Below are 19356 nucleotides of genomic sequence, written 5' to 3' on the forward strand. Positions count from 1 at the left end.
AGATCCGCAGAACGCTAGAGGTTTCTAGGGCTGGGGCACACAGAGCGGGTTTTTTGCCGTTTTTGCAGTCTCTTGCGGCTGCGGATCCGCTTGGGTAATGTATCTCAATGGGCTGGTTCACACCAGAGCGGGAGGCGTTTTGCTGAAACGCATACTCCCGAGGTGAGGCATTTTTTGGATTGCGGATGCGTTTCTGCCTTCAATGTAAAGTATAGGAAAAGCGCAAACCGCTCTGAAAAACGGCACTTCAGAGCGGTTTTCAGGCGTTTTTGTTACAGAAGCTGTTCAGTAACAGCTTGAGGGCCCGTTTCCACTATAGCGTTGCGGAATCGCCGGCGAATCACCGCAGGCAAATCGCATGCGGGTGCGATTCCGCATGCGTTTTTTGCCGCGATTTCGCATGCGATTTCGCATAGGTAAGGCTGTATGCGAATTTAACCATGTCACTGCCTGTGTAAATTAACATTACTACCTATGCGAAATCGCATGCGAAATCGCGGCAAAAAACGCATGGGGAAAACGCATGCGATTTCCCTATTAAATACATTGCGTGCGATTCGCCTGCATTCCACACGCAGGCGAATTCTGAGGGCCCTACCCTGCAGATTTTTTCTGCACAGAAAAACGTGCGGGGAAACGCACAAGTGGAAACAGTCCCATCCACTTGTACTGACTGTGCGAATCCGCATGCGGGCAACGCATGCGGATTCGCGATAGTGGAAACGGGCCCTTACTGTAACAATATATGAAATCTACTACACCAAAAACGCTTCCCAAAACCGCAAAACGCTAGCTGAAACGCTACAGAAAAAGAAGAAAAAGCGTTTTAAAATCTGCTAGCATTTTGCGGATCTGCTAGCGGGTTTTGGTGTGCACCAGGCCTAAAAGCAGATTTCTGAGCCATTCTAGGCATGTTTAGAGAGGTTTTTTAAACATGCCTAGCGTTTTTTGGAGCGCTTTTGTGTAGCAGATTTCAAATATTGTTACAGTAAAGCTGTTACTGAACAGCTACTGTAACAAAAACGGCTGGAAAACCGCTCTGATCTGGCGTTTTTCAGAGCGGTTTTCCACTTTCCTATACTTTAACATTGAGGCAGAAATGCCTCAGAAATCTAAAAAATGCTGCAGCCCCCGAGTTTGCGTTTGTAGAAAAACGACCTGCTCTGGTGTGCACCATCACATTCACTTTCATTAGCCAAGCGGTTTTCCCCCTGCAAGCGTTTTAAAAACCGCTCCAGAACCGCTCTGGTGTGCACCAGCCCTACCAAAGAAATATTTTTTTCTTTTAAGGTTATTATGCTGTTGCTTATCTATTAGAGCAAAAGAGGAAGTTCTGAGTTCAGGTCTGTTTTAAAGCGGACCTGTGGTGGGGGATTGTGATACTAAATGGGCCAAACATCGTGCAAACTAATAGCGAACTCAGTAACAAATGTTTAGTAGTTCAGGGCTTCATGAACCAACAAAGCTCTGTGCAAATACAAGTTCGCATTCTCCCCGCCAAACCGTCATTTCTATCTTTACTGGGGGATAACAGCAACATAGTAACCTGGCATCCCACATGGAGGAAGAAGAGACTAATAACTACAGGGTGGGTCATTTATATGGATACACCTTAATAAAATGGGAATGGTTGGTGATATTAACTTCCTGTTTGTGGTACATTAGTATATGTGAGGGGGGAAACTTTTCAAGATGGGTGGTGACCATGGCGGCCATTTTGAAGTCGGCCATTTTGAATCCAACTTTTGTTTCTTCAATAGGAGGAGGGTCATGTGACACATCAGACTTATTGGGAATGTCACAAGAAAAACAATGGTGTGCTTGGTTTTAATGTAACTTTAATCGTTCATGAGTTATTTACAAGTTTCTGACCACTTATAAAATGTGTTCAATGTGCTGCCCATTGTGTTGGATTGTCAATGCAACCCTCTTCTCCCACTCTTCACACACTAATAGCAACACCGCAGGAGAAATGCTAGCACAGGCTTCCAGTATCCGTAGTTTCAGGTGCTGCATATCTCGTATCTTCACAGCATAGACAATTGCCTTCAGATGACGGTGTGGTATATGGGGTACAAAGCTAGTGGGGCCATTCTTCATCAATGAAAACCTCAAGGCCACTGGATATGTGAAATTGCTACATGGTGATGTGTTTCCCTCTTTATGCACTGAAGCTGGCACGTTCCCTGAGTTTTTCCAGCAAGATGGTGCACCACCACATTATGGGTGTCAGGTCCGAGCATTCCTAGATGAATGGTTTCCTGGAAAGTGGATTGGTCATCGTGGGCCAGTTGAATGCCCCCCCCCCCCCCCCCCCCCCCCCCCCCCAAGGTCTCCTGATCTGACCCCCTTAGACTTTTATCTTTGGGGTCATCTGAAGGAAATTGTCTATGCTGTAAAGATACGAGATGTGCAGCACCTGAAACTACGGATACTGTACAATAGAGCAGAGTTGCAGAATAGCACATAACACGTTAATGTTTAAAAAAATGCACAGTGCCTTCTTGTGACCATTTTGCATACATCCAGTCTAAGCATGAAAGCTGTTGCATATGCTAACAAATGTGCCCCGGGGTAGGAGTTTTTCTTCTTAGCCAGATCTCATTAATAAAACCAGAGAATAAACCGCCTCCACACATGCTGAGAATAACCGATACTTAGGTCCAGAATACACAATACACAGGTGTTATCCAGACCATGGAAGAAGCAGATATGAAAACCAACATAGGATATCAGTTAGAAACTGTTATTTCTTTCACGTGACTATAATGTACAGTCATTTTTATCAATGTTACTGAATCCTCCCAAAGGTACTTTATCAATTGTTTTCATTTTTTTCAGTTAAAAGCAGAAGTTGGTAGTGACAGGAAGTTGAAGCCGCCAATGGAAGGACAAGATACCAGGACGCGATGTTTGCCATGCGTAGTGAGCATGCTTCCGACACCAAACAATTGACGCATGTGATTTCTCCTTACTGCCCCCTGGAGGATGCCACAGATACTCCATCTCTGTGCTCTGTCCTCACGTCGCCCAGACTACATGGTTCAGTTCATATGGAAGCAGCTGTCCACCAAGAATGATCTTGTTTTAGAAGTTTGCTAGTATGAGTTATCCAGGACCAGATTTGTGGAAAAACCACAATGGCCCGGGTCTTGGGAGGCTGTTGCCTAATGGAGGGGCTGGATGTGAGAGACAAGATTGCTGCATATGGAAGAGGAAGCTGCAAATGGAAAGGACAGGCTATGAATGGAGGGGAGCAACATGTGATAGAGGGGGCTGTACACAGAATGGGAGGGGGGCTGCTGCACATGGAAGAGGGATTGCAAGACAGTTGGCCGAAGGGTCGAAAAAAGTATAAACCAGGCCTCAGTTACCACCCAGCTTCGAGCTTCCGTTTCCAGACCACAATAGGCTGTTTTCCCATCTACTGCTGACACAATACACAGTGAATAAAACCTCCAATGGGAGTGGGAGGACCTCTAGTAATACATTTGGTGCTCAAGGTTTTGGTCCATTCCTGCAGCATAACAGATTTCTGAGACTTTGGATCATCTAGTTGTTTGATTGTATTTTACTTAATTGTCTGACTCTCTGGTCTGCATTACAATATTAACAAGATTAAATGTTTTTTTGGATTTAAGACAAGTTTACAGTCTGGTTTTTGTAACTGTTTTAAATTATTAACATAACTTTATTTAAAATAACAGCTATGATACTCAATTTGCAAAGCATAGTGGGTTTTACGGTGAGAAATCCCTGCAGTGGCTGGATTCCGAGACCTCACCTCATAGGACACGCTTCCACCTGCACACTAGTTTCCTGTGTGTTTCTTTGTGTGTTTGTCAGGAAGATTTCGCATGTGAAAAACATGTGTTGTTCCACAGCAATATAAAGTTGGTGAACTACGAAAACGCACATGTGGCCTGATGCACGAAATACCCGTAAACCTTCCACAGTCAGGCAGCGCACAGCAATCTTACTGGTACTAATGGTGCCCATTAACGATACAATATCAGATGCAATCTTTCTATCAAATTTTTACTATAGAATTGTACTAAATAGCACACAGTATGTGGATAAAATTGATGTAAAATGATTGTATGATCTATACCAATAGAAAATTTAATTGATAGGAATGTGGGATTTTGCAATCATATCTGAGGGGAGAAAGTGCCCTAATCATCCGGTTTATGCAAATCAATAACTACCTTCCGATGATTTTCGATCCTGCAAATTTAATCAAAGATTGGATCTGATAAAAAATATTGTACTGTTAATAGGCACCTTAACACCAGGAGAACAGAGCCTATTACACTATGGGCTCGATTCACAAAGCAGTGCTAACCTAGTTACCACCCCTAAAAGCTTTGGGCGTGCTAGCTACTGTGCTAAGTAGTTAGCACTGCCAAAGCTTTAAGTTAGCGCCGCGCCGCTCTGACACTGCAGCTGTCCCCTCCCCTGCTTACACCTCTCTGACACTACAGCTGTCCCCTCCCCTGCTTACACCTCTCTGACACTACAGCTGTCCCCTCCCCTGCTTACACCTCTCTGACACTACAGCTGTCCCCTCCCCTGCTTACACCTCTCTGACACTGCAGCTGTCCCCTCCCCTGCTTACACCTCTCTGACACTGCAGCTGACCCCTCCCCTGCTTACACCTCTCTGACACTGCAGCTGTCCCCTCCCCTGCTTAAACCGATCTGCCACTGCAGCTGTCCTCTCCCCTGCTTACACCTCTCTGACATGGCAGCTGTCCCCTCCCCTGCTTACACCTCTCTGCCACTGCAGCTGCCCCCTCCTCTGCTTACACCTTTCTGACACTCTGGCTGCCCCCTTCCCTGCTTATACCTCTGCCACTGAGGCTGTCTCCTCCCCTGCTTACACCTCTCTGACACTGCAGCTGTCCCCTCCCCTGCTTACACCTCTCTGACACTGCAGCTGTCCCCTCCCCTGCTTAAACCGATCTGACACTGCAGCTGTCTCCTCCCCTGCTCACACCTCTCTGACACTATGGCTGTCCCCTCCCCTGCTTACACTTCTCTGACACTGCGGCTGTCCTCCTTAGTCCTTACTGAGTCCTCCCTGCAGATGCTCCTCACGGGGACTGACACTAGGTGCTCCTCACTGGGTCCTCTTTTGATATGTCCCCTCCCCTGCTTACACCTCTCTGACACTGCAGCTGTCCCTTCCCCTGCTTACACCTCTCTGACACTACAGTTGTCCCCTCCCCTGCTTACACCTCTCTGACACTGCAGCTGTCCCCTCCCCTGCTTACACCTCTCTGACACTGCAGCTGACCCCTCCCCTGCTTACACCTCTCTGACACTACAGCTGTCCCCTCCCCTGCTTACACCTCTCTGACACTGCAGCTGTCCCCTCCCCTGCTTAAACCGATCTGACACTGCAGCTGTCCTCTCCCCTGCTTGCACCTCTCTGACATGGCAGCTGTCCCCTCCCCTGCTTACACCTCTCTGCCACTGCAGCTGCCCCCTCCTCTGCTTACACCTTTCTGATACTCTGGCTGCCCCCTTCCCTGCTTATACCTCTGACACTGAGGCTGTCTCCTCCCCTGCTTACACCTCTCTGACACTGCAGCTGTCCCCTCCCCTGCTTACACCTCTTTGACACTGCAGCTTGTCCCCTCCCCTGCTTACACCTCTCTGACACTGCAGCTGTCCCCTCCCCTGCTTACACCTCTCTGACACTGCAGCTGTCCCCTCCCCTGCTTACACCTCTCTGACACTGCAGCTGTCCCCTCCCCTGCTTAAACCGATCTGACACTGCAGCTGTCTCCTCCCCTGCTCACACCTCTCTGACACTATGGTTGTCCCCTCCCCTGCTTACACTTCTCTGACACTGCGGCTGTCCTCCTTAGTCCTTACTGAGTCCTCCCTGCAGATGCTCCTCACGGGGACTGACACTAGGTGCTCCTCACTGGGTCCTCTTTTGAGATGTCCCCTCCCCTGCTTACACCTCTCTGACACTGCAGCTGTCCCTTCCCCTGCTTACACCTCTCTGACACTACAGCTGTCCCCTCCCCTGCTTACACCTCTCTGACACTGCAGCTGTCCCCTCCCCTGCTTACACCTCTCTGACACTGCAGCTGACCCCTCCCCTGCTTACACCTCTCTGACACTGCAGCTGTCCCCTCCCCTGCTTAAACCGATCTGACACTGCAGCTGTCCTCTCCCCTGCTTACACCTCTCTGACATGGCAGCTGTCCCCTCCCCTGCTTACACCTCTCTGCCACTGCAGCTGCCCCCTCCTCTGCTTACACCTTTCTGACACTCTGGCTGCCCCCTCCCCTGCTTATACCTCTGACACTGAGGCTGTCTCCTCCCCTGCTTACACCTCTCTGACACTGCAGCTGTCCCCTCCCCTGCTTACACCTCTTTGACACTGCAGCTTGTCCCCTCCCCTGCTTACACCTCTCTGACACTGCAGCTGTCCCCTCCCCTGCTTACACCTCTCTGACACTGCAGCTGTCCCCTCCCCTGCTTACACCTCTCTGACACTGCAGCTGTCCCCTCCCCTGCTTAAACCGATCTGACACTGCAGCTGTCTCCTCCCCTGCTCACACCTCTCTGACACTATGGCTGTCCCCTCCCCTGCTTACACTTCTCTGACACTGCGGCTGTCCTCCTTAGTCCTTACTGAGTCCTCCCTGCAGATGCTCCTCACGGGGACTGACACTAGGTGCTCCTCACTGGGTCCTCTTTTGAGATGCTCTTCACTGGTGTTCCTTCTATGTGTTCCTCACTGAGCCATCTCTCCAGATGCTCCTCACTGGGGCTCCCACTAGGTGCAGTGTATATGTGTCTAGGGGGATAATAGAGCGTTTGGACTTTCCATAACCTATGAGAATGTTGCTTGGGTGTCATGACTGCCCACTCCAAACCACCCCCCTCCCCCAATAGTGCTCATCTCCATTGGAAAAAGAAGGTTTTTTTAACCAGCCTATTAGTGATCAACATAAAAGTGTTTCATATCAGTTGCATGTGTCCTTGGTTCTAAAGATTTTTATTATATAAATATTTCATTATATTTTTATTATATATTATATAAAAATATCAAATCTTTTGGGCGATCGATATAAAAACTGGTGATGAGACAAACGTTTGTGTTTTGTTTTTTTTTGTTTATAATTACCACACAAAATTTGTAATTGCAACACGAAATTGTAATTCATAATTACCAGAAAATTTGTAATTCCTAATTTTGCGACTCGTAATCTTGTGTCGTAATTTTGCGTGAAATCATAATTTCATGTTTACATTTGTGTTACAGGAAATTACGGCTAACACAAAATCGTAGTTTTGTGTTTTACATGAAAATTTGCCCTGAAAAATACTTGCAATTATGAAATTGTTAGTAGTGACAAAATCACAAAAACGATTGTAATTGTGCATAGTCGTAATAATTATTCGTGACTACGATTTTTCCATTACCATCATAATCATGAAAATTGCACAAATTCGTAAGCACATTACAATCATGATTAATAAAACATCTAATAGTGTACGGATGCACACATAGCAGAAACGCTAGCATTGCGTAAAACGTTGCATTTTATGCAACAATGTTAGTCTATGGGATGCAGAAAAAGATGCGGAGACCTGCGATTTAAAGTATGCATTTCGTGAACGCTGGTTTTGTTGCATACTATGCAAGCTCGCTGCCAAAACGCACATAATGATAGTCTATGGTGACGTATATGCATAGCGTTTTACATGCGTTGTTTTATGCGGTTTTTGGTTTGTCAATTGTGATGATGTATTTCCGCTTCCTCTTTACTTCCTGATTATTTTGTATAAAACGCAGGAAAAAAAACACAATCAAATGCATGCAATACGCATAGAAACGCAAATGCTTTTTCACTTAACAGACTGCAAACGCACCTAAACGCACCAAAAACGCATACAAGTGCAGTAAAATCGCACCTGCGATTTGCAGATGCAAAACGCATTGAAAACGCATTACAAAATCGCACACGCACCTGCATAAAACGCTCCCTTTTCACGCTATGTCATATGTGAACTCAGCCTGAATGCGTTGTCCTTACAAAAAAAAACTACACTTTTTTATGATTTTTTTTTTTCTCTTTTGGCTCCACCTCTGCATTCATAACAAGTATTTCACAAAGAATGCAAAAGCTATTTTATAGCCATCGGGGACACCATCTTATGCAATAAATCTATCAGCAGCCGTGGATTGAAGATGTATAAACCAATGAGTAGGAACGACATTACGGTTAATCCGCTGTCCCCAGGATGTTTACTAAAGGGATTAAAATTCCCTCTGGTAGGTTTCAGACTGACTGGTTTGTGAATGTTTATGAAGGAGGAGAGGAGGAGAGAGTAGAACGCACACCCAGCAGAGGTGCGATGACCCCGAAGGTTAATATAGTCATTCAACGTCAGTGAGGATCGGAATCAGCTAATTACGATTATGCAACATCAGGGACGGATTTACCAATAGGCACTATAGGCACGTGCCTAGAGGCGGAGCCATTTGTAAGGGGCGGGTGGCTCACTGGCCACCAAAAGTGCTTCCTTCTCTTTCTCTCTCCCTCCTTCCCACCCTCTATACCAGCGGCAGCGATGGCGAGCGGCTCCATCCCCCGGCAGCAGCAAGCGGCACGGGTGAAAGGATGCTTATCGGCTCCTGGTGTCCAGCATTGACGTCACTCAGCAGCGCCCCCTGCGTCCTCGCCATGGTTACAGTGTGTGACCGTGGAGGGGACGCAGCGGGCGCTGCTGAGTGACGTCAACCCCGGTGAGCATCCTATGAAATGTGCTGCTCGCTGCTGATGCCGCCGCCGCTGCTGGAACCTGCCGCCACTGCTCCTTCAGATCCGGCTGTCCTTCTCCATCCTCTGAGTCCTTCTTCTGCCCACCGAGTCCCCCTCAGCCGCTATCTGGATCCTCGGGGCAATTGGGAGAAGAAGAATTTGAATCTGCCGCAAGTCCGCCCCTCCACCCGGAACCCCGCCCACTCCAACACCGCCGCTGTCAGTGGACCTGAATGAACTCCGGCACAGTGACCTGAACTCTTACAGGACAGAAGGACCCTGTAAGTGTTAAGAGAGTTTAGCCTGTCTAATTCTCTGTCATCTGTGCTTAATAGTAAATTGATCTCTCCTCTGTTTCAGCTGGGTACCATGGCAGCGATAACAATATGTCTACTTCCATGAAAGCAGGAAGTAGACAAACTGCAGATTTATTGCAGGATTTGTATCAGCTGTTACAAAATGGTTTTTTTAAAGGTTATTATGCTGTTGCTACCTTGCTCTCCCACCTACCTACCAACCTACCCCCACTGACTCCTCTCTCTGCTTTATACCTACCTGCTGTGTTCTCCCACTTACCTACCCCCACTGACTCCTCTCTCTGATCTTTATACCTACCTACTACACTCTCCCACCTACCTACCCCCACTAACTCCTCTCTGTGCCCTCCACACCCACCTACTGCACTCTCCCACCTACCTACTCCCACTGCATCCTCTCTCTGTACCTACCTACTGCACTCTCCCACCTACCTACCCCCACTGACTCCTCTCTGTGCACTCTACACCGACTTGTAGCACTCTCTCACCTACCTACTCCCACTGCATCCTCTCTCTGTAGCTACTTGTTGCACTCTCCCACCTACCTACCCCCACTGACTCCTCTCTGTGCACTCTACACTGACCTGTAGCATTCTCCCACCTACCTACTCCCACTGCATCCTCTCTCTGCACTCTGTAGCTACCTGCTGCACTCTCCCACCTACCTACCCCCACTGCATCCTCTCTCTGTACCTACCTACTGCACTCTCCCACCTACCTACTCCCACTGCATCCTCTCTCTGTACCTACCTACTGCACTCTCCCACCTACCTACCCCCACTGACTCCTCTCTGTGCACTCTACACCGACTTGTAGCACTCTCTCACCTACCTACTCCTCTCTCTGTAGCTACTTGTTGCACTCTCCCACCTACTTGTTGCACTCTCCCACCTACCTACCCCCACTGACTCTTCTCTGTGCACTCTACACCGACTTGTAGCACTCTCTCACCTACCTACTCCCACTGCATCCTCTCTCTGTAGCTACTTGTTGCACTCTCCCACCTACCTACCCCCACTGACTCTTCTCTGTGCACTCTACACTGACCTGTAGCATTCTCCCACCTACCTACTCCCACTGCATCCTCTCTCTGCACTCTGTAGCTACCTGCTGCACTCTCCCACCTACCTACCCCCACTGACTCCTCTCTGTGCCCTCTACACCGACCTACTGCACTCTCCCACCTACCTACTCCCACTGCATCCTCTCTCTGTACCTACCTGCTTCGCTCTCTCACCTACCTACCTACCCCCAGTGACTCCTCTCTGTGCACTCTACACCTACCTGCTGCACTCTCCCACCTACCTACCCCCACTGACCCCTCTCTGTGCCCTCTACACCGACCTGTAGCACTCTCCCACCTGCCTACCCCCACTGACCCCTCTCTGTGCCCTCTACACCGACCTGTAGCACTCTCCCACCTGCCTACCCCCACTGACTCCTCTCTGTGCCCTCTACACCTACCTGCTGCACTCTCCCACTTCGCTAATCCCACTGACTCCTTTCTCTGCTCTCTATGCCTACTTGCTGCACTCTCCCACTTATCTACCCCAGTTGACTTCCCTCTGAGATCTCTGTACCTACCCAATGCACTCTCCCACTTTTCTACCCCCACTGACTATTTACTGCGCACTCTATACCTACCTGCCGCACTCTTCCACCCACCTACCACCACTGACTCCTGCTAGTATCAGCCTACATTTCAAAAACAAAGGGGGTGTGGCCTGTTAAGGGGCGGGGATTAGGGCGCCGGAGGGTATGTGCCTATAGGCTCCGGAGCTGTAAATCCAGCCCTGTGCAACATTATGCGTACATTTTTGCATTTACGCATATACATGGTTACAATTCATTAATTCAATTGACTTTGTATAAGCATTCGCAATTACGCATGACTTTACGCGTAATTTTGTGCCAAATTTGGCGGTGAATAGCAATACATGCTATTGATACCTGCTAGTTTTTCAGATAATCGATTTTAAAAATGCAAAGAAAAATGGTTTTTGAACTCAAAAGGTGACAGTTTAAAAAACGTTTTTCTTTGTATTTTTAAAATAGATTTTCTCAAACACTACAAAGTCTTTTTGAAAACTGATGTTTTACTTGTACCCGATATTCTCCTTCTCAAATACGTAGCAATCTTGGTGGCAATAGCATGTATGGGGTCTGTGCTATTCACTGCCAAAGTCGGCACGAAATTACGCGTAAATTACGTATAAATTCATGCATAATTACGAATGCCGACAATTGCATAGAAAATGAATTACGCTTTTCCCTGAAATTTCGCATTACGATTACGATGCGTAAATGGGAATTACGATGCGTAATTGTGCATAGGTGTAATTTCTGCTCATCCCTACTCACAGTACAGGAAAAAAATGAGAGGGTCCACACTAGTAGTACAAGGTACCAGGGGCGTAACTACAGGGGAGCAGCACCTACAACTGCAGGGGGCCCAGAGCTGTACGAGGGCCTCAACTACTACTACTACACTCTCTCCAATAAAGGGATCTATTCTACAGATCAGGTGTTTTTGTGGCTACACTTGTTATGGGTATGAATATTATGATGGTCGCACTTGTTCTATGAACCTAGATAGAAAAGTTATATACTTGCCTCAGTAGTGGGAAGCATCTGCATGGCCCAGAGAATTCCAAGATCCTTTTCAAGCAGTGCTGTAGGAATCACCAAAGCAGTATCCATGGGTCCCATAGCCACCTGGGGAACATGTGCGTGGCTGGTGGCAATATGGGTTTCCACAGCTACTCCACTAGAGGTCCCCTTAAAGCACACACCTGAACTAAACTGAAAAAAGTGATGGTTACTTACCTGGGGCTTCTTCCAGCCTCCCGTGGTGTGTCAGGTCCCACGGTGTCCAGTGACGTAGCTAAGGAGCTGTGGGCCCCGATGCGAGTTTTACAATGGGGCCCCCCAGGCACTCTATACATAACAATTGATACGGCGCACCAAAACCTGCCAATGGCAACTACAGTGTCAGAGGTGCAAGAAGGGGATGGGGAACAGCTTGTTAATGATCACCACTATTCAAAGTATATATAGAAGTGATTATTACCAGCACAGGACCAATAGAGAACTAATACTGTAGTTGAGGGAGGGCCCTTCGGGGCCCCTCTGGCCCAAGGGCCCCGATGCGGTCGCTACCGCTGCACCCCCTATTGCTACGCCCCTGACGGTGTCCTTTTGAGCCGCTGGCAGCTTCTACAGTCCTGCGACTAGAGCACCAGTTGCAATGACTGCACATGTGTGGTCCTATCCGCGCACTCCACAATCCCAGTCCTGTCTTCGGAGGCATCTGTGCATGTGCAGCTCTCAAAAGAATGAACTGCACATATACACAGAATGCTCCTGGCGATCAGGTAGCGCGTGCTGACTGGACCATCCAAGCGAAATAGAGCTCCAGTCACAGGAGCTGACAGCTGGAGAACAGAGGGGACCCAGAGCATGTTGAGAGACCTGATGGACTACAGGTTGCTGGATGAAGCCCCAGGTAAGTTAGAATCCCTAGTTTTGAATCCTGTACAAGTGTGTTTTAAGGCTTGTGCTGGAAACTCCACAATAGTTTTGGGTAAACATTCACATCATGCATTGAAGCCCAAAGACACAGCTTACACAGTTTGAAGGATTAAACCCCTCACTGCTTTTCTTGTACATACACCCTGACGAAGCCCCTTCCGGGACGAAACATGTAGGTGATTTAGCGGTTGACTCTCTAAACAGCTGTAATATTACTGTGCTCGCATAGCACACAACAATATTACCCTAATTTCCACCTGCAAGTACCACGTGTTACACGATTAGTGTGACTTGCAGTACCCGAGTATCGCGACCATTGCTACAGTAACAGCATCACTAAGGATTATAACCATGGCAAAGGTCGCGCTTCTCAAGCTAATTGCTTAACTCGCAGTACTTCATAGCTCCCAACTGTCCCTTTTTCGGAGGGACAGGCCCTTTTTGAGTGCGGTAATATTACTGATGTAAAGAGAGTCAGCCCCTGAGGCAACTTTTCTACAGCACCATCACCAATAAGTGCAACAATCTCACACACACTTTTAGATATGCACTTTTCAAGCCCGTGCAAACATGGGGACAACATACAAACTCCATGGAGATATTGTCTCGAGATTTGAACCTGGAGCTCCAGCACTGGAAAACAAGAATGCTAGCCACTTAGCCATCCTCCATTACGCTGGCTAGATTCTGGCATCATGGTCCCTTTAACAAGTCTGGTACAGTGAACATCTATATATATAATAGACTAAGTGCCTCAACCTTCAAACAAGAAGAAGAAGTACTTTGCATAAGAAAATTTATGCTTGCTCAAACACCAAGTTTAAGGCCTCTTTTCCACGGACTGTTGAGCTGTGTGCTCAGCAAGCAGTTACCAGGCAGCAGTGAGCAGATACCAGGCAGCAACAAGCAGTTACCAGGCAGCAGCAAGCAGTTATCAGTCAGCAGTGAGCAGATACCAGGCAGCAACAAGCAGTTACCAGGCAGCAGCAAGCAGTTACCAGGCAGCAGTGAGCAGATACCAGGCAGCAACAAGCAGTTACCAGGCAGCAGCAAGCAGTTACCAGGCAGCAGTGAGCAGATACCAGGCAGCAACAAGCATTTACCAGGCAGCAACAAGCAGTTACCAGGCAGCAGCAAGCAGTTACCAGGCAGCAGCAAGCAGTTACCAGGCAGCAGCAAGCAGTTACCAGGCAGCAGCGAGCAGTTACCAGGCAGCAGTGAGCAGTTGTGAGAGTTTGAGAGCCATTTCACTGCCTATTCACAGTCCATGGAAAAGAGGCCTTACCCTAGCAAGTCTGACATTGCAAATCTGGCCTAATTGGCTATTCATGAGGCAATGCTCATGCAAATGCATGCACAAACCAATACCACAAAGCAGTCACCTTGCTACATGCTACATTAGCACTATCCGGCTTAGTGCACACCAGAGCGGTTCGGCAGCGTTTTGCGATCCGCTTGCGGCTGCGGATACGCTTGGGTAATGTATTTCAATGGGCTGGTGCACACCAGAGCGGGAGGCGTTTTGCTGAAACGCATACTCCCGAGGTGAGGCATTTTTTGGATTGCGGAGGCGTTTCTGCCTCCAATGTAAAGTATAGGAAAAACGCAAACTGCTCTGAAAAACGGCAGTTCAGAGCGGTTTTGCAGGCGTTTTTGTTACAGAAGCTGTTCAGTAACAGCTTTACTGTAACAATATATGAAATCTACTACACCAAAAATGCTTTACAAAACCGCAAAATGCTAGGTGAAATGCCACAGAAAAATAAGAAAAAGCGTTTCAAAATCTGCTAGCATTTTGCGGATCTGCTAGCAGTTTTTGGTGTGCTCCAGGCCTCCAGGAGCGCCACGGGGAGGATTCCCAATGCCCCCTTTTTATACAACTGGGGGGACCGCAGGGTCCCAGGCTCTCTCACTGCCTGGAAACCACAGCGGCACCCCGGAGGGGGAGGCTGGGTGGCGTGGACGCCCCCCCCAAGTGTGGCCAGCGCCGGGGAGAGCCGTCTGCACCCACCTCCCAATATTAAAAACAGGCACTTACCTTAACGTCCATTGCGTTCTGCTACATGCGCATTAATTTGGGGGCACCACATGAGAAAGAAGAGAAGCATGGGTCACTCCGAGCTTTAGAGCTCAGGGCTGGCTCCCATACAGCACTCCAGAGGGGGGGGGGGGGGGGAGGACAGGCGCACTCACTCCAGGGTTCACACCACCGGAGCAAGCCATCCACCATCTGCCTCCAAAGGATACAAACTGCACAAAATGCTTTCCATGAGAAAATTAATGCGCATGTAGCAGAACCCAATGGACGTTAAGGTAAGCGGCTGTTTTTAATATTAGGAGGTGGGTGCGGTCGGCTCTCCCCAGCGCTGGCCACGCTTGGGGGGGGGGGGCGGCTGCGCCACCCAGCCTCCCCCTCCGGGGTGCCGCTGTGGTTCCCAGGCAGCGAGAGAGCACTTTGCAGTATTGGTTTTTTGACCCTGCATAGTTTGGCATGCGAAAGCAAATGCATATTTGCATGAGCATTGCCTCATGAATAGCCAATTAGGCCGGATTTGCAAAGCCAGACTTGCTAGGGTTAAACTTGGTGTTTGAGCACGCATACATTTTCTCATGGAAAGCCTACTTCTTCTTGCTTCAAGGTTGAGGCACGTACTCTATTAGATAGATAGATGCGGCGTATGCTCCGACGCGGGTTGGCTAGTCACTTTTTATTTTAGGCCGTGTGTATCTTTAAAAGGTGTGTCTCCATCAGCTGTAGTGTTTGCTGTGATTTCACCATCCTGTGAGAGGAAGAACACTCTTCAGCTGGGAAATCACCTGATAAAGCTCTAGGTAGACAGAAACGCAGAATCTGGATATCGGAAGGCATGAAGATGGGCATCTTAATATTAATTTCCTCTCTAATATCTCTCCATATGACCGTCATCCTGTCAGCTCCACTTCCTGACACCACTGGAGGTGTGAAGTCACAGAATGAGAGTGATGATGTCATCAGAAGCGACCAACTGGTAATACATTCTTCTGAGGGTCCCTCAGTACTTGTAGTGATTTTATAGGTCTTAAAGTAAACCTGAGATGAGCAAAAAAAAAAAGTTTTATAGATACCTGGGGCTTCCTCCAGCCCCCTTCAGGCTGATCACTCCCTCGCTGTCCTCCTCCCTCACCTGGATTCTCCGGTAGGGGCCTGGTAAAGTCGGGGCCTACAGCGCATGCGTGCGCACCCCATCACTCTCCCATCGCCAGGAGAGTTCTGCACCTGTGCCCAGCCACGGGAGCACAACGGGGGGGGGATGCGCCGAAGGACTGCCCCTGTGCCAACTGGTGACGACTGGTGAAGTTACCAGCCCACCTACCAGAAGATCCAGGTGACGGAGGAGGACGGCGAGGGAGTGACCTGCCTGAAGGAGGAAGCCCCAAGTATGTATAAAACTTTTTTTTTTACTCATCTCAGGTACCCTTTAAAGCAGGGGTCTCAAACTCAATTTACCTGGGGGCCGCAGGAGGCAAAGTCAGGATGAGGCTGGGCCGCATAAGGAATTTCACAATTGCGGCGCATCGCCGCCTCTGCCCGCCCCTCTCACTCTTCCTTCACAGAGAGGGGCGGAGGAGAGGCGGCGATCCGTGCGGCGATTGACGTCAGGAGGGGCAGAGCTGAAGCTGAAAGCTCTGCCCCTTCCAGGAAATGCCGGCGGATTGCTCCCCAGGCGATTTGGGGGCTCTGCAGCCCTCGTTTATCCTTGGGGATGCGGCGGATTACTTGGGAGCACTGAAGCGAACTATAAGGAAGCCGGCGAGGGCCACAAAATATTGTATCGAGGGCCGCAAATGGCCCGCGGGCCGCGAGTTTGAGACCCCTGGCTTAAAGTGTTAAATATAAATGTTCATCCATAGCTATATCCGGTGTATTGTAGAAGTGTGGAGTTATTTGGATTATGTTTATGAGAATTCTGCCTTTCTTTGAAGGTTTGCTGCTTATAAATGATGATTATAAAATTAAAATAAACAGTACGTTTTGATGATGTGACCATCACTATCACTGCATAACAGGAACCTGAAGTGAGATGTATGTGAAAGCTGCCATATTACATAGTTATTTAGGTTGAAAAAAAGACATACGTCCATAGAGTTCAGCCAGAAAATCTTAATCACTCTTACTGTAAAGAACCCTTTCCTAAATAAATAGCTGAAACGTTTTTCCTCCATGCGCATTTTTATTACCTTTTAAACAATACTAGTTGCCTGGCAGTCCTGCTGATCTATTTGGCTGCAGTAGTGTCTGAATCACACACCTGAAACAAGCGTTTTGCTAATCTTGTCGCACTTCAGTCAGTACCAATCGGATCTGCATGCTTGTTCAGGGTCTATGGCTACAAGTATTCAAGGCAGAAGATAAGCAGGACAGCCAGGTAACTGGTATTGTTTGAAAGGAAATAAATATGGCAGCCTCCATACCCCTCTCACTTCAAGTTCCCTTTAGGCCTTGTTTACATTATAAATCACCAGCGATATCGCAAGCTCTGGCGATTTATGAGGTTATTTTCAGAGCGATTTCGGCTTAGATTTTTTACTCCCTGACGTCAGTCAGTCAAATGTGAACACTGTCATAGGAAATCATCACACAAGCGCTTTTAGAGCGATTTGCAAAATCGCCAGCGCTTAGAAAAGCTCTTGTAGTGTGAATTAGCCCTAAGGGCTTGTTCACACTATCAGCATTTGCTCTTTTTTTTTTTTTTTTAAAGCGTTTTATGATTTTTAAAAGCTCTTGCTAATATAATGCTATGTGTGTGTTTACACTGGAGAGATGTGATTTTGTAAAAATTCCCCATAGCATTGCATTAGCAAGAGCTTTTTTTAAATCACGAGTTTTTAAAAAGCTTTTGTAGTGTGAATAAGCCCTTAACCTCCCTGGCGGTAAGCCCGTGCTGAGCTCGGCCTAAGCCACTGCGGAGGATTGCTCAGGCCCTGGTGGGCCGATTTGCACACTTTTTTTTTTTTGCATGCAGCTAGCACTTTGCACAGTGTGCTAAGGCTACGCACACTCGGAACACCCCATGTTGCCGGTCAGGGTTCAGGACCTGGTCTCCTTGGGCAACATTGCTGGGTTGGGCTGCATACACGCGTGTCAGCTGTGTAACTGACAATGCGCTGTGTTGCTATGCTGTGGCTGACGGATGGATGACAAGTGAAGCATGCCTGCGTGACATCACGTGGGGGAGCGGCGCGAACAATGGAATGGGCAGGGGGTATCGGCGTCGCTGGGGCTGAGTAGATCCACCTGGCAGATCGCTTGAGTGTTTGGGGTCGTGGATCGCCGTCTGCCATACACACGCCTGATTGTCAGCTGAGTGAATTGTTAACAGCCGCCTCAGCCAACTTGAGCTAAACTGGCTCAGTCCTATCCCCTTCTACATGTGTCACCCTAGGCACCTGCCTGTTATGTCTATTCTAAAAATGAAGACAAGAAGATGATGTCATGCATAGCTAGGACTGGTATTCGCAGACTACTTTGTTATGCCTTTAGCTGCCTCTAGAGGTCACTTTGCACACATTTTTCACCAATGTTCACATCTTCCACAACACTTACTACTGATCTGTTTAAAAATTAAAGGGCGCCTGTGGTAAAAGGAATATGGAGGTTGACATATTTATTTCCTTTTAAACAATGCAAATGGTTTGGCAGTCCTGCATCTTTCAGATGCCAAATATGAACAATGAACAATGGTTGTGCACAATAAACCGAGGTTACTGCCAATTCCCATGCTTCCCCTTTTATAAACCGATCACATCATTGTTCATTTAAAGGACACCCGAAGTGAAAATAAACTAATGAAATAAACAATTGTATCTATCTTCCTTCTACTAAAAATGTCTTTTTAAGATATTCCACAGTTTTATTTTGTTTAAATCTACTTTTTACGTTTTAACTGTTTTATTGAATTTGCTCAATGACACATTCATTGAAGTATGCCAGAGCTAAAATCTATGAACTATTGACCCTTTTTATATGTTTTCTGCTCTCAGAAGCCATTTTCTGCTAGAAAAATGTTTTATAGTTGGAATTTCTTATCAGTGAGGGTCACACTCTAGTCACTTCCTGTCTGAGTCAGGACTGAGTCAGCTACTTACATACCTGATATTTAACTCTTTCAGGCAGAGAAAGAAAAAAAGAAACACAGCATAGTTATTAGTGTGCCTGGCACTGTACATACACATGTCTATCTCATCATGTCACATGTCACCTCGGGTATCCTTTAAAAACTTTTTCTTTCTTTTTTTTCTTTCTTTGCCTTGTATAGTGATTTTTGCTATTTTGTGCAGATTCCGGATGAAGAACAATTACAGAAAGCTTCTAAACCTGTGAAAGCCGACAGGCCCATGAAAAAGAGACCTACGACTCCTCAGTACAGTATGAGCTGCCTGGCGTGCATCATAGACTGGCTTCCTCGGGCTCACGGCTAAACCACCCGATCTGATACATGGAACAACATTAAAGAAATATACATAATAAAGCATTCGTACGAGTATATTCTTTTCATCAGTTGTTGTCAGGGGTAATAAAACAATCTATGATGATGGGAATAAGAGTAACAAAAAATGTTGTACATTTGAAGTATTGATCAGAATCAATTTTATTTTATTCGGCCAAATACTGTAAGTTTGCACTTACAAGGAATTTCACTTGGCAAGCAGAAACCTCTGCACTCCTTCCATACGATA

At 47.5% G+C, this 19356-nt stretch overlaps 1 long non-coding RNA gene across 1 annotated transcript; it reads left to right on the top strand.

Moving 5' to 3' along the window:
- The first annotated feature begins 15417 nt into the window (after window positions 1-15417).
- On the top strand, window positions 15418-19148 carry LOC137519572 (uncharacterized). The gene is made up of 2 exons (XR_011021015.1): window positions 15418-15647; window positions 18958-19148. It is a non-coding gene; the product is annotated as an uncharacterized lncRNA (long non-coding RNA).
- Window positions 19149-19356: the final 208 nt, after the last annotated feature.

Source organism: Hyperolius riggenbachi, chromosome 5, assembly GCF_040937935.1.
Source record: "Hyperolius riggenbachi isolate aHypRig1 chromosome 5, aHypRig1.pri, whole genome shotgun sequence".
NCBI lineage: Eukaryota > Metazoa > Chordata > Amphibia > Anura > Hyperoliidae > Hyperolius > Hyperolius riggenbachi.